Source organism: Plectrocnemia conspersa, unplaced genomic scaffold (assembly GCF_051122295.1).
Source record: "Plectrocnemia conspersa isolate PC_06_02 unplaced genomic scaffold, ASM5112229v1 ptg000009l, whole genome shotgun sequence".
Lineage (NCBI taxonomy): Eukaryota > Metazoa > Arthropoda > Insecta > Trichoptera > Polycentropodidae > Plectrocnemia > Plectrocnemia conspersa.
The window spans coordinates 13,697,472-13,713,904 of NW_028277173.1; the positions used below are offsets into that span (position 1 = coordinate 13,697,472).

General features: G+C 30.0%; 1 protein-coding gene across 2 annotated transcripts in view; it reads left to right on the forward strand.

Annotated features, from left to right (window-relative positions):
• shg (DE-cadherin) overlaps positions 1–16,433 on the forward strand; it is a 356,238-nt gene that overhangs the window by 257,005 nt on the left and 82,800 nt on the right. The gene's annotated exons all lie outside the window — the stretch shown is intronic.

Genomic DNA, 16,433 nt, shown 5'->3' on the forward strand with positions numbered 1-16,433 from the left:
ATGTTATAATTAAAAATATTTTCTACCCCACTTCTACAATATTATAAAAAAATTAAATAATATTTTACAATAGTTAAATAGAGTTTTTATCACAATATCCTATTTTATTATTATTATTATTTCCTCTTATTAAAAAAATAGCTCTAAAAGCAATATTTTTTTTCTAAATATGAAATATGTATTTATCTGTATTTTTAATTGTTTTATACTGTGTGTCAAGGTGTATTGACAAAAAATAATATTTAGTTTTTAATTGATAATTATGCTACAATTTCAGTCACGTCTACGTATAACACACTCTGTACGCCTTTAAGTATGTTTATGTACACGTAAAGTTCTCGTAGACTTGTTTGTGTCTAAAATATATATCGTCTCAGAAGCGAGTTGAATTCCGGATGTCATAGCTGGTCCAGGTTTGACGTAAAGAGGGAAGCGGCTGCTTTCTTAGTCTTCTCTGTCTATGTCAATTGTCGCTCATCTTGGTTTCGAGTTTGTACAATCTCTCGTGTGTCTAAGTTGGAGAGTTCATGTGAAATTTCTTAATGTATTGTGAATAATATACAAAAAAATAATACATAAATAAAAATAAAACACGATCGTTCTGGAAGCCAAAACTGTAATTCCTTGAGAATAGTTTGCTTGTCAATATTAGTTTGAGGAAATGCTTAGTTACATATAACTTTCAGCGAGATCTCAGCGAATCGTATCCCAACAATTCTAAAAGAAAGGCGCTGGGATACAAGAACGGTCAATAACGTTCCTCATGACAAAGCCGAGCATCTTAAAAGATGTTTACTTTTATGTGTAAAAAGAACCTCAACTTGCTCTCAAATGTGATATTTAATGGAAGTTTGTCCAGTCAGAATGTTCCCACCGAGATCGTAGCAATAATCTGATGGCAAATGAGGTCAGGATAATGACACAATATGATACTTTCCAACACTAAAAGGCAGACGGTTGACGGAAGCTCATCTTCTTAGATAATCTATCATTATGTAGAGAAAAAAATGCAACAGATCGAACTTATCTAAATAATTTTAAATATTCGGCATACGGAAGAAAGCTGTAATTTGTATGTTATTAATTTATTAATTTATTTCTCCCTTTACACTTTAATTTAAATCAAAACACGTTTTTTTCTGTAAAAATGATTTGAAAAATTAAAAGTGTTGTAAAGAGGACAATTTAGCTAAAATTGAAAAATACTATATACATAATCTGTTTTTCAATTTTTGCAAAATTAATTTTTTTAAGTCGCTTTTAAATACATTGATACACAGTATATATTTAAATCATTTTAAGCAATGTTAAAAACTCGGGAGTTTCCTCAAAATTATTCATTTATAATATGATAATTATTAATACTTCTGATATTACTTTTTTTATCAGTATTTTGTTATATTTTATGGCTACTTATAACGCGTATTTATGTGCTTTATTTATTTCGCTATGATAATACACTTTGCCACAAAGCTAAACGCAGATTTCAAACATTTATTTGTTTTTTGTCGCTTACAACTATTTTATTAATGACAATATTTGAAGTACCGCATATAAGTCGTATAAATAGCATACAAATGATACAATCGTCTATGAAAAAAATGAACTATTGTTGTTGAGTAAAAAATATTAATAGCTATAGTTAAAAAGTGATCATCAAGCGAATTCGCTTCTTTCAGGTTTCGTGAATAACGTTGAATTAAATTAAAAAGAAAAATAAGCTAAATTTATTAATATACTGATTTTTGAAGACTTACCAAAGTTTTAGTTTCCAAACATTTATAAATGCTAATAGAAAGTTTTTAGATTTTACTCAATCGAGGATATTTAAAAACGAGAGGTAAAAATATTGTTGCGCACTGCTATTAATATTGTACATAATACATTTTACTATAAATCAAAATATTTATTAATAGGTATAAACTCAACAGCCTTAACCTTTGCCATTCTCTAATAGCGCTTTTTCACACGGCTTCTCTTGGGTAAATATTATGATTATCCTTTGGATCATATTTCAGTAAGTAAACTTATAATTCTACGGCCGAAAGTTATATTTGTGGATATAATAGACCTTGAAACTATCTGTATCTCTTTTTCTCTATTTATTTATAAGGAAGTAAATCTCTCTCCAGTCTGTAAGTTTGCGATTGTTTCGAGAACAGACTCCGATTTTTATACAGCTCTCTCTATTGTATTGTGTATTTCGCCAGTTTTACACAACTACAGTTTATCACTGCACAGCTGGAAAATAAAATTGTTTATTCGTATTTATAAACATATAAGAGCAATTTTTATTCTATAGTCAGTTGACAACCCTTGCTTTGTGATTTTGTCTATCTAGATATTACGCTGTGTATGTAGAAAAAAATATCATATTTTCTCACGGAACTGACGATCGCGTTGTCCCAAGTCCACTGATATCCTCCCAGGACCGCGCCGCGGGCGCAATTCCCAGTGCGCCATAAATATTATACATCCAATCTCTATAATGAGTGGTTTGTGAAGGGATCCTATAAGTGTCTAAGGGCAATTTAAAATAAATCCCAAATGTTACTAGCCGATAACCGGCACGTTACCGACGCGCGTGTATTATTTACGGAAGTTCCACGCATGATTTTGCATATTGGAAGCTGAGCCCTGTCGTTTCTTCCTTTTCTTATGACATGTGCGTGTTGGGTAACTTTCGAAGTCTTCCGGTCCTTTATCTTTTGTTTGAAAACAAAGTTAGGGCCCATAAGTAGCCCCCGAGACAATTTCACACTACATTAATCAATAATGCGACCCGCAAAGGATAGCAATCCCTTTTTGGGTTATAGCTCACGCATAATGAGATGGGTGGTAAGTCGATCGCTCATCAATTATTGCATGTTTTGCATAAGAGAACAATTTTAAATTGCTTTTGATTTATGTATTACTTCAGTTTATAAATATGTACTAATATTCTTCTTAGACATACCAAATTTTGCATACATTGAGGTGACTATTTATTATTACTCTTTCTAAATCTAACTAATCACAAGTGTATTTGCGTTCAATATAAATCAACGGGTATGAATTGCTAATCTGTAATAAAATAACAATCAATATGCGTATTATATAAAAATTTGAGATTTAAATTTAAGGCTTATCCTGGTATATTGATGGTGTTCCATTTTTTATTTGTTAATTGTTTCACCTTCAAGAAACCCTAAATCTATTTACCTGGTATCTGCGTAGGTGTTAATAATGTTTCGATTGAGTTCAGGATTCGATAATTGCTTCTATTATTTAGCATAAACAAGAAATTGTATAGTTTGCTCAAAGGCAAACAGCGAATCGGTTAGTCGGCGTTTGTCGAATGAAACGCAAGCAGATAGATGGAATTCGTCCGACTCCATTTAATTATCTAGTGTAAATAGGTATCGAGTGTAAAGCCTGTAACATAAGAACGAGCCCGACTTGCTATTGTAGTGATTGGATATTTGATACTAGATTTTTTTAAAGCGCAAATTTATTAAATTTCAGATAAAAAAGTTTAACGGATGAGCCACAGCCACTATGGCGTAATTAGACCTGTCGCTCGCTTAACAAGCCAAAGATGGATGACGGCGAATTATCTGGCACGTTATCAGCACAATCCAAATTGGATGACACATAACGACCGTAGCTAATCGATCAATTTCTCGCTGCGTCGGAACATATAGTGTTTGACTTGTTAAAAGCTTATTGATTGCATAAAACGCTGTAAATTTAAGATTTGATAATAAAAAACATCGATCATATACTAAATCGAACATTCATGTATTGAATCGAACATACTGATATACAATGTTTTATCATGGGTGTGTTTACATTGACACCATCTATTAACTGTTAGTTTTTAATATGACTATCATTTTTTTACAATCAATATCATTTAACTATCAAAAACTGTTTTTATTCCGCACGATAACGCGAGCGAGTGACCTTGCTCAGCGATTTGGATTTGGTGCTGTAAAGCTTAATTTTTTTCTAATGTATGTGAAGAGTACACATACACAGTTTACACAACATCACTTTCAAGTTGACAAATAATATTATTTATAGTTTTGTATCTTATATTCGTTAACCGATAGATTGAATATTACAATGCTGTTATTGTTGTCACATATTGTAATATTCGTCTGCATTACAGATCTTATTCAGCCTTATCGCTTAATTAGATGCGCATGATATTTTTCTGTTTTTATTGCTGTTTTTGGTTATGCAGCATATTTAAAAAAAATATTTGTACGAAAACTGCTTTAAAGCTCAGTAAGTTCATAGCGTTCATTTTTTGGATATTTGTCTTGAGGCATGTTTGATCGCAGTGTGAAAGTTTTAAATATTTTACAATTGATTTTCAGCAATAAGTTTCCTATTTTTCTGGATATTACTGACATGTATTAAATGTACATATATGGTTAAACAAGTTTAATGAAACTTATTTACATTGCACCGTTTAAAAACATGATTTAATAATTGTTGCATTGATTGAAACAAATAAAACAACATTCAGTTGCCTTTTATTGTATAGTTGGTGTATAAACTTTAACTTCATATATAGGAAAACTGTGACTTTTTGAAACACGTTAAAATTGTACAATAACTTCTTGAGTTTTCTTCCGATTTTGATCCGAACTGCTCAACATTGATGCTGAAATAAAAATATTATACAAGTACTAACTCTACTGTAACGTAATATATTTTCTCAACCCATACTATTCATTTTAAAGAGACGAAAAATAATGTGCTGGGACTTCTAAACGAAATGTTTATTATTAAAAAAGCACGCCATCGTTGACGTGTGACGATTTGCAAATAAGTAGTACGTGACAAGAAATTCCCACATTTCATATTAAAAAAAATGTGCGAGCTTTAGAGCCGCATCAGAACCTATTAATTATATTAAACGTTTTAATTATTCTGTGTATATGGTACACACGTGGAATGCATTGTAGTTCACCGTATGAATCTGGGCGTTGATGTTTTTTTCATATTTGTTCGATGTGGGTGTGTACCTAGTAAGAAGTACGTTGTTTGCATAAATAAGTGTGGTTGTAACAATCGTACACGAAATTCGTTGGGCCGTACGTGTGGCTGGTGTGTAATGCGGCCGGCGCATTATCATGTGAAAAGAGAAGCACCCCTAAGGGCCGGAGCTGGGACGAAACGCTGCGTCACGTAGCAACGACAACGGCCATCAGAAATACGCCGGATGTCAATAAAGGCATTGTTTGGTTACAAAATGGCCGTTATATGACAATATTTTTCGCCGCCTCTAACGACTGAGAGGAACGACTACACACTGCACCTGTGGCGAGGAGCGTGCGACAGAGCGATTGTCATGACACAGTAAAAGTATCACCCTTTGTGAGCTTAATGTGCACTTAGATAAAGGTCGTGGTGAAGTTGAATGAATGCGTGTTTGTATAATCGGATTTTGGTACAATGGTAATTGTAATTCGCGGCAGTGATTCACGGAAAATCATACATTAAAACATGTTTTTCTGTTTCGGGTGTCACGTCCAATTTAAGACGTTGACAATCATCATCATTAGAGTTTTCTATACTGTATCCAATTATGACCATAATTAGATTAAAATTCTTACATTTACATGTCGCACGAGTCCCAGACGTGCAGTGTTGCACGCATCCGCACATATTGCGCTTCTTTCAGGATTTTCTGGTAACACAAAACATATGTTCTAGTTAAATTTTCAAGCTTAGTGTACTAATTCTAAGTAAACGAAAAATACACAGATTTTTAAAAAGCGTATTTAAAATATAAAATATCTAATTTTGGATTTTTTAATATCTCACGAAGTAATTTTAAAATTACTTGATCGATAAATATCAGTTCGTCAAGTATGAAAACTCATTTTCAGATCGATATAATACTTCTACTGGAGTACCGCAAGGATCCAACATGGGTCCATTGCTGTTTCTATCGTTTATTAATGACATAAAAACGGTTATGAGTCGTTCAATTTTTTTTATTATATTTGGAAGGCTTAAAGATTTTCGAGAGAGTGCTGTTAGTTTTGTATTCCATTGACCTACAGAAGGATCTTAATTCATGATCGGCTCTCAGTATCATAAAACGTCATACAATTTCATTCTTAGCCTGCACATTGGAGAGATTCACATTAAATCTATAAAGATGCTAAGTATTATCTTGAGAAATGCGTCCTTTTTTATGATACCCTACTCCGCAGCATACTGGATGGAATTTGGAAGGAATACTGGTACTATACATTGCTGTTTGCTAGTATCTTCATTTCGAGAGTGCCTACAATTTATTATTTATTTTTTTATTAAGACCATCGTGACGCATTAGGCTAATCTGTCAGGCTTAGTTTAATAAATAAATAAATAAAAATTAGGTTGAATAATACTAAAATTTCACTTTTTAAGTGATTTCTGGTTATTAAATTATTTTCAAATTAGCCATTGTATTATATGATCTTTTAAATATGACTAGTCATTATTGACAGTGTAAACGCTATTTTTTATCTTTAGAAAAATTTTGCCGAAATTTCTAAAACCAAAATAATTAAAAACATGTTACATATATTTTTTTTATAATTTAATATTCTTAATGTATTGCAATGGGCTAAACATAATCACTCCAACTATGTAAGATGTGGGACACCAGACTGAAATCAAACAATCAATATAGTCAACATCCACAATTTAACTCGATTTTATTTTTATTATTCATCCGTGAGATTAAGAAAATCTATAGAAACCCAATCCAATTTATTTTAATCAAATGGCCAGTTTTTACGTTACATTTGCACGTCTTCATTGCGCATTTACGAATGTTTTAAATAATTTTTTTGTACCAAAATTAGGTGTTTAGTTAATAATACATAGTATATTCTCATATGTTATTTTTCATATTAAGTAATTTTTGAAATAGCTTGCTTTTTCTTGCAGTGATAGTTTAATGTATACATATAAAGCAAAATTCCCCTACATTTTTCTGTATTTTCAATGGTTTCAGCGAATAGCGTATAATATATTATATTAAAATATTATGTAGGCATAACTCAAACCTGAACCTTTTTTAACGTACCCCGTCGATCGTAAAGGTATGGAAAATTCTCTATTGAGCGATAGCACCCTTTTCCGCGCGCATAAAACTTTGAATATCAATCCTTTACAGATTATACTTCATATACGAGTTTGTATGATAGCTTAAAGTGATTTTTATTCAAAGCTACCCACCTACCCTCTGGCGCGCGTTTGACAGCAATGATGAGGGCTGAAGTTTATCAACGATGATGAGTCGACGAAAGCTGACAACCAGTCGAACGCAACGCAAATACGCGAATTATGCTAAACCGTTCTGGGCTGGAAGGGAAAAAATATTTTTCTTTCCATACAAGTTTACCTACATATATATTGTATACAGAAATATGCGCGCGAGATGAAAGATTTTACGGAAAATTCGGATCAAAAGCAGCCAGTTGAAATTTCACCACGAATTCCCTAATTCCTTTGGCGGCTCATTAGTATCGATAAATACCGAACGGCAAACTAAATAAATTAATCCCGTGCGGATATTTTCCGAAAGAGACTCGAATGAAAAACTTGATATAAACACATATAATATATTGCAATTTATACGTCACAGCATATAATAGTCGCATTTAGTTAATATCATATCCCGGATATAACCAATAAATTGGCCATCATGAAATAACTGCAACCGGGGGCTTATCATTTCATTAAAAATGTTAGTTATAGGAAGAGAGACTCAGAGGTTATAAAACTCGATATTAACCGTAGTACAAAAATACATTAAAAAGTAAGTAAAGTGTGGATAATCTAAGTATGATTAATTAACTCTTGTTCCTATATTTCTATTTATCAGAATTTAAATATAATAATCATGTTTAAATTAAAATCCCAAGCATCTTGCATACCATGTATACATTGTACTCTCATGCGGATTATCAGTGCTTGAAATAATTTAATTCTTTTAAATGAGAATAATATGCCTTTTGTGACATGGAACAAACCGCGTGGTAAGGTAAAGAGACTAAAATGAAAAATCTTCCTGTTGATTATTATTACCAATTAGTTGTATGTATGCATAAAGAGATCTTTGAAGATTGGTTCAAAATCAAAGTGTATACTGCATTTATATTCATGAATACGCGTTTGTTATTTATAAAAAATACAAATTATTTTTTTAACCGGAAAATATATATTTTAATATTTCAGAATAAATAAAATATAGGTTAATATTTTTACCTATCTTAAATAATAATGTTTATATCATAATTCTGCTTACACCTGACAACGCCCCAATAAAATTCTATAATAAATAATGCTGTCATGCATTTTTAGGAATCAAAAGATAAGAGATATCATCGTTTGCTTTCATGGTATCAACGAGATAGTACGTTTTCCCTGCAATGTGTCATGCACAAAACCATATTTATTTCCATGTAAAAGTGCTTCTCTTGCGATGAACTAATTTAATTTGTTTTGTGAATGGGTGGGTTTGTACATTATTCATGGATGAATGTTGTTATATGCAGCATGTACATTGAAAGCAACTACTAAATTTGTTCGCGGCTCTATTGTACCGCACACTACGTTAAATAAAATAATAAAATAGCTTTGCATACAAAATATATTAAGATATAACATATATTTAGGTTTGCATGCAAAATATATTAAGAAATAATATTTTTCAATTTATTAAAAAATTATTATTAGCAATATTAAAGTCTAAAAATCACTTTGTACAAATAATCAAAATAAAGCATTTCATCAATTTGGGCATTTTTTTACGTTTAAAAGTAATATAATGTTTGAATATTCGAATATGAACTAAGGCTATAAACAATTTAATTAATGAAAACAGGTTTATAGAAACATATTTATATTTAACAATTTAAGGTATTTTAATTAAAAAAATAATGAAGCATTTAATGTTGTAAATTTGCAATAAGCACAACATTTAATTTTAATTATTTCTGCTGCCGAAAAGACTCATTTAGTTAGTTTTGCTGTGGGATTTATTTAAAGCAACTTCAACTAGGTACCCTCAAAAAATATTACTATAATAAATTAATTTAAACAAATTAAAAATTAAACATTATACGTATTGACTAAAAATAAAAATAACAATATCAGCCATTGTGAAAGTTTACAGTTGCATATTATCAACTCAGATATATGTATAATTTCTAGACTTTTTTCCATTACAAATATGAACTAATAGTCATATTTGAATAAAAAATAGTTTAAAAACATTTTAATATTTGGATTGGAGTCTTTAAATATAATGCTGCTTTAAATATAATGCAATATAAACATTTTTCCTTAAGCTAATTACAAATTATATAAATACATAGTTTATTTTGAATGCATTACAAGATTCTGATTTTAACTATTTTCAAATTAATCAGTTAGTCGATTGTAAGGCATAAGATTTCCCTTATAATGTTAGTCGCTTTTTGTGCTAAGTTAGCTAGAAACGCTTCCGCATAATTGGTGGCGATTAGTTGCTGCGTGTTGGCGCGTCATCACTCGACTTTGTGATTTGATGCCATAATTAATCGAAACGTTTGTAAAACGGATACATTGTAGTTTGTATCCTACTAGTTATTTATTTATTTAAAAACTGTATGTTAAGGGTCTAATATAATAGATTGCCAGCAATGTGAGTTGCAATTTAAATTAAGGTAAAATTAATAAATATTCGTACAAATTTCTCGAGAAATGAGAAATCTTGATTTGGCATTTTTATTGAAAAGAATCATTAGCCATGAGTCATTGTGTTTTTAGTGAATTTTTTTGTACTGATATGTACTATCGTTGATAACAAGATTTTTTATGTTTTAATGGAAATTAATGCTGAATATAAAATTATTTTTAGCAATGTCTAATTAATCGTATGTGATTATTAATTTGATTAAATTATATAAATTGTTTTTTCATGAACATGAATTGCGACATATAATTAACTCAAAAAAAATTTGTTTCAACAAATCCATTTCATATATATGTACTTGTATTTTTGGAGATTAATGACAATGTCTCGATTTAGCAAGCTATTGACGTGGTGAAAAAATATGTGAATACACGTGTATTATATTCTTCTTTTATTCGCAAGTATAAACATAATACGTTATTGAAAAGAGTCTTTCATATATAAATGTTTATAAATAAATGTAAGCTTCGGATGAAAAATAATAAACTTTATTCAACAATTTAAAAATAAACCAATCCGTCCATAAAAAATCCACGTATCTTTTATACGTATTAAGCTGTTATTATTATTAAATAATATACAGTATATACTATATAGGTAATTAAATTGTTTAATATTAAACATAATTAATATATGTTATTTAACTGAAATTTGCTCTTTTATAACACATAAATCTCGCTTACGAATAAATACCGCAGGAAAATGTGGTTTATAAGCTTTTTATTTATTAACTGCGCTTATTTATTTATGGGGATTTATAATGTTACAGGAGCAGTATAGGTTTTAAATAATTTGAAAAAATATGTTCTATATTATAAATTTGGTATATAAATATATAAATATATAAAATCAAAATGTCGTTCATCTCCATCCAGAAATAAACTCTAATCCCTCTCTAACTGTACATTAATTTAGTTTAGCAAATTTGGTCAGAGCAGTCGATATAAATCAAGTCTGCAATAAATCATTCTTAAATATAAGAATTAGTATTATTAATCAATACTGTTTTTTGTTGTTGTTGCTATTTACTACAAAAAATAAAGATTATTATGAAAGCGTTACAAAAAGGATTGTGCCAAGCTTGAACTACGATAATCCTACACTCATCATCCTGAAATAAGTTATTATGGCTATTATATATAATTATAGGCGCTAAGGGCTCGGGAAAGGGTCATTTCGTAAATTTTGTATCATACATCACTCTCCGTGTTGTTCTGCGTTACCATTTTTTGTCTCTTTATCCTGTAACTCTACAATTAATTTTGGGTAAGGTACAGTGTATGATTTTTTAAATACAGATATATTTTCATATACCATTTTTATTATTTTATATGTAAAGATTGAATGCTTATTTTTTTGACTCGCAAAACTATTTTTTTAAAGTTAGTTAGTGCTTAAAATTAATATGCAAAAGTGTGAGGCTCGATGGAGAAACTGGTAGTGACGATTAAAAATAATGGTTTAAAACGCAATGTATTAAAAATGTTTTGAAAGAAGATCTAGATATGTCATATATACAGATTTTGAGAAGGCATTTGACAAGGCTTGTCATGGTTTATTAATAAAAAAAATTTGGACCTCAAATATTTTCGAGTTATTTGAGCGATCGTAGACAGTTTGTAACGTATTTCATCCATTGGCAGTTACAAATTCAACTTTTCTTCTTTTCATTCGACCTGTTTCGGACTCCTATCTACAGAGTGATTCAGATTCTCTATGGGAACGAGCTTCGTCAACCGTTTGCCCTTTAGTGACGAAAGGAAAACAACCATACTGTGTCATTTTCTCGATCACGTTTGCCATCAGTTTATTCCTACGATCTCGGTGGGAACATTTTGGTTTTAGAAAATTATACTAAAGATCTCTCTACACGTAAACGACGTTTGTGATAAATCTTTCAAGATGCTCAGATTTTTTATTGAAGAACGCATCTCACTTTGACGATCCGTCAGTTATTCGTTTCCGCTATGAAATTTTAGTTTGCAGCATTCTTAAATCGGGATCTATAATTTGGAGTCCTCGAATAATCAAATACTCTATCTTAATAGAAAGAGTTCTTGAAATACATAGTATATAAGAGAATATTTGATTATTTTCCGTTTTTGTATTAAAGTGCCTTTCATTTAGAAACGTTGGATACGATTTGGCATACTTTAGCATTTCTTCAAACTACTGAAATATGCCGACGACAATCACTATTCTCAAGGAATTCTAGTTTTAGGTTCCGGAACGTATTCGAGAATCACGATCGCGTCCTTATTTGCTGTCCGTTAGAGCCAGAAAGTCAGCACTATCCGACTCGCATAAGATTGTCGCCATCCTACTCCTTAATTCTCTGGCATTGCATATCCATCAGTCTAATATCAGTTACAAGGAACAGGTCCGGCTCAAAAAAAATAATTAAAATAGTTTATATTGTTCTTTCTGAATCGGTTTTTAAAAGAATATTTGTGAGAATAAAACTCATTAGAAGAAACTATTATATTGGAATTAAAAAGCTCGTACCAAGGCTTACAAAATGCTTTTAAATTCACGCCGATGACAATATATTTGTCATAATTAATAAAAGGAATTATTAGTCACTGCCTAAATTAAATCCTTTGGTGATATATTTTCTGGACATTTGCAGTTTTAGAATATTCTCCGTACTATAAAATGTGTCGTGCATGCCGTATTGTTATTTATTTAAAGCAGAGCAAGTCTTGCGAGCCGTATGTAACTCATGCATCATTTAGTGTTTTGATCAATAAAACGAGCTTCATAACAAATTAAGTCTCGCGAATCAAAGCCAAGTAGTGGGGTTCGGTTATACATATAAAGGATAGATGGTAATTTAATCCTAAGCCGTGAAGAACCTGTACGTCCCACTTTGAAATAACGAAGTGGAGCGTATCCTGCCTTATAAAATATGTCAAACGTGATAGGACTGTGCAAATGTCCAATTACACAGGGTCGACTCGGACAATGTAACTTCGTTACGGGGCACTGGAGGTGCCCCACGTTGCTGCGGCACAGGTAAAAGCAACTAGTGAAAAGCAACAGAAAAGAACGCACGCCTGCGTAATTGCATAATCATAAACATGTTTTCTTCACGAACGTATTCCCAAGAAAATGGCGAAAATTCATAATTAGAGCAATGGAAGACATGCTCGACAAGTAGTTTGGTACGAAAAAGACGTTATTTGCAAAAATTATTTTTTAAAATTACTACCATTGTAATTTGACATGTTAATCGAATGCTTCACGAAAGCATAACATATAAACTTGACTCTTTCTAAATTATGAATAATGATGAAATGGATGACTCTCAAACTGACTGTTTTAACGCAAATAGAGTATATATATATAACAATTTAGCGATTCATTATTTTATTCTATCATGTCATTAATGAACAATAGGAACAGTAATAGATCCACGTTGGATTTCGTATTATCTTGTTTTAAAAACGAGTTTTTATACTTGACGAATTGATATCTATCGGTCAAGTAATTTGAGACCTTCTGAAAATCTGTAATTAAATATTTTTTTACAAGTAAATCGTGATTAACTTCAACAAACCCCTGTGTATATAAAATCCGTTTGTATACCAGTGAGAGTAGATCAAATAATTTTAATAACAGTGACAGTGATGAAATATAAATGAACCGAAAAAAAAATATTTTTATGGAACATTATCTTTACCCAATCTTTAAGCAAATTTAATTTAGATGACAATAATACTAAATGTTTTTTCTTTATATGAATATTTTAGTTATTATAATATAAAGTAACATTGTGGAGACATGTATAATATATGTTTATATTCTGTGTATTACTAGAATCGAAACGCATATTTACCTGATATGACTCAGGGAAAATAGCTAATAATAAAATATGTCAACAAAATATTGCAACCATTAGTTGTTATTCTTTGATATGGATTTTAGCTTGATTTTTTTTAGTATTAAAAACAGAATTTTAGAATTTTATTTAAGTCAATACAATAATTTGTAAAAGCTCTTTTTTTTAAATGGACCATTGGTCGTTATTATATTAAGCTACTTGATATAAGATAACGCATTAACTATATATTCACGTGGCACTAAATCTTAACGGGCGTAAACTGCAAAAGTTTGCGGAGACGCTTAGTGGCGTATATAATTGGATGATCGTGTTCACACGAGCGAGTATCCATGGACGTGTGTAAAATTAAGTGATATCATAATCAATACAATGTAGCATAAACATATTTTACAATATCAAACTTTAATTACCGCTAATGTTATTGAAAAAATCATAAGTTGATCCCACCGTTGTTAACCATATCTATCTTTACACTAATAGGAATAGTAAAACAATGTATGTATCAAATCATCCCGTTGTTTTTTACCGTTTTGAGCTTAATTTTTTTTTATAACTTTGAAGTTAAACGATTGTAATTATATGATACAATAATTACTTTCAAAATATATACCAAGAACAAAAGATGCAGTCGATTTCCAAATATTATTTAAGGATAAAAATACATAATGAACTAGCTGCGCGAACTTCATTAATGATTTCCGTGTAAATATATTGATTTTTGAAAGGAAATTAAAAATCTAATTTTTTGATAAATAAATAAATATTTTGAAAAAGTTCGTCATACAGCTTGATCACCAATATTGTTTAAAATTACGGCTGCTTAAAAAATAAAAAAAATAACGTAACACATCTTATCACAATAAATCTATCTGATAATTGCTGCCAGTCCTGGAAAGATTTTATATTACTACAATGCACGATAATATTATATAATACAATATAATATTTTGTTGAATTTTCTGTGAAAAATTCTTTCTTCAAGGTAAGCTCCTTTCAGCAGCTTCTATATGAATAGAAAATCTGAAGAAGCATCTGTGTTATCCTGGCCACTGCATTTTATGTATATTTCAATAAAATATTATAAAAGATTTCCGTGAACAGTATTAATCATGCTAAACTTATACAGTACCCTTATATAGTAAAATATATAGTATTTTAAATATTATAACAAGTCACTTCTTATTATATAATCTTATTAAAATATTATCAAATTATATTCGGTTATGTCAAGAGTGTCTGACTTATAGAGCTCCTAATAACTGCTTCAATTTTTTTTAAATAATAATTAAATGTAATATATTGAGTTAAGCCATTAAATTGAAAAATCTACATCAAACATTCGGTGAAGTAATTAATTATCATAATTTAATTCTTTTTTTTATAGCTAGTTCCCAAATTCATAGAAATATTATAATTATTATTTAAAAAAATGTTCATCCCTTAAATCGTATAAAGGCTCTTTAAGAGCCAATTTGGAAAACATATCTTTTTATTAAATTTAATATGAAATTTTCGAGCGTGAACTCTAGAGTTGAGATGTATGAATTTCATAGAGGACTTGTTCTCTCTATTCAAAGTTTTTTGCATACAAGTTTAGGGGACTGCGAAGTGGTACTCCGCAAATACGAGTTTAATTTTGTGAACCAGTATCACACACTGACTTAACTGAACATTGTTAATTAGGTTATATTGTGTGTGTGTATATATATATATATATATATATGAGACATGAAAACTGAGTTTTTGTGAGAAACTTTGTGCAATTGGTTTATTATTATAGTAAATCTGAATTGTTTCATCCAACAAGCTTTAACCAAAAATTTAAATAAGATTTGCGCGACAGTAAATTTAATAATAACAATAATTAAACATGAGAATAGTAAAAGGTATGTTTAAATAAAATTATATTTGATGTATAATGTATATACACATATTTTTGCGTATCACATCTCTACGATACTTTCGAACTTACTGGTATGTAAATATTATATTCGAACACTCTTCGTCATTTCGCTTTTAAACAGTGACTGTTTATTAAATTTCGTGTATAATAGCGAGTGATTAATTAGCTACCTTTCAAGAGAAAGACGTTTTACGCCCGGTGGTTGTACTGGAAGTGTTAATGATTATTTATTGCTATGAAAGCTTTGATAATATTCAATAGCTATTTTATTAAAATATTTTTTGCTTAAACTTTGTGAAATATTTCCCGTCAGTTAAGTTTGACACTCTTATTCCTTATTCTACTTATTAATTATAAAGTTATCTAAACCGTGATTGTTTATGGTCAAGTAAATGTTTACACCGTTCATTACTGTCTTAAGTGTGGGAAAGGTCTATTATTCACCTTTTGTGTGGATCGTTGCGTGTCGGTTAGTTTCTTACCAGATGGACGGATAAAAAGTGACTCGAGAGAAAATTGACTATTTTATGTTATTATAATATATACTTTTATTAATTTGACGCATAATTTCAAACAGCCTTAAATTTGTTTTTTTTTTCGTTTTCAATTCGGAATGGGCCATTATATAAAATTTATGATAAACTAGCAGTACTCGCGGCGAAAAACGCCCTATTGGATTAATATCTTTATAATGATGTAATTTGTTTCTTGTTTTAATTTTAGGAACATTTTCTTTTAATTTATCGTTTTGAAAATACGGTATGGAAATTTATCATTGAATGAAAAAAAAATCTTGACGCGATATTTCCTGAATGAATAAAATAATAATAGTATTTAATGCCGTCACTGCGATAAAAAAATCTATTGTTGTACAACAATTTATTGTTCAAATTGAAATTATGTACGTATGTGTTATGTTATAATAGGTTATTTATCAAACATAGAGGCATATT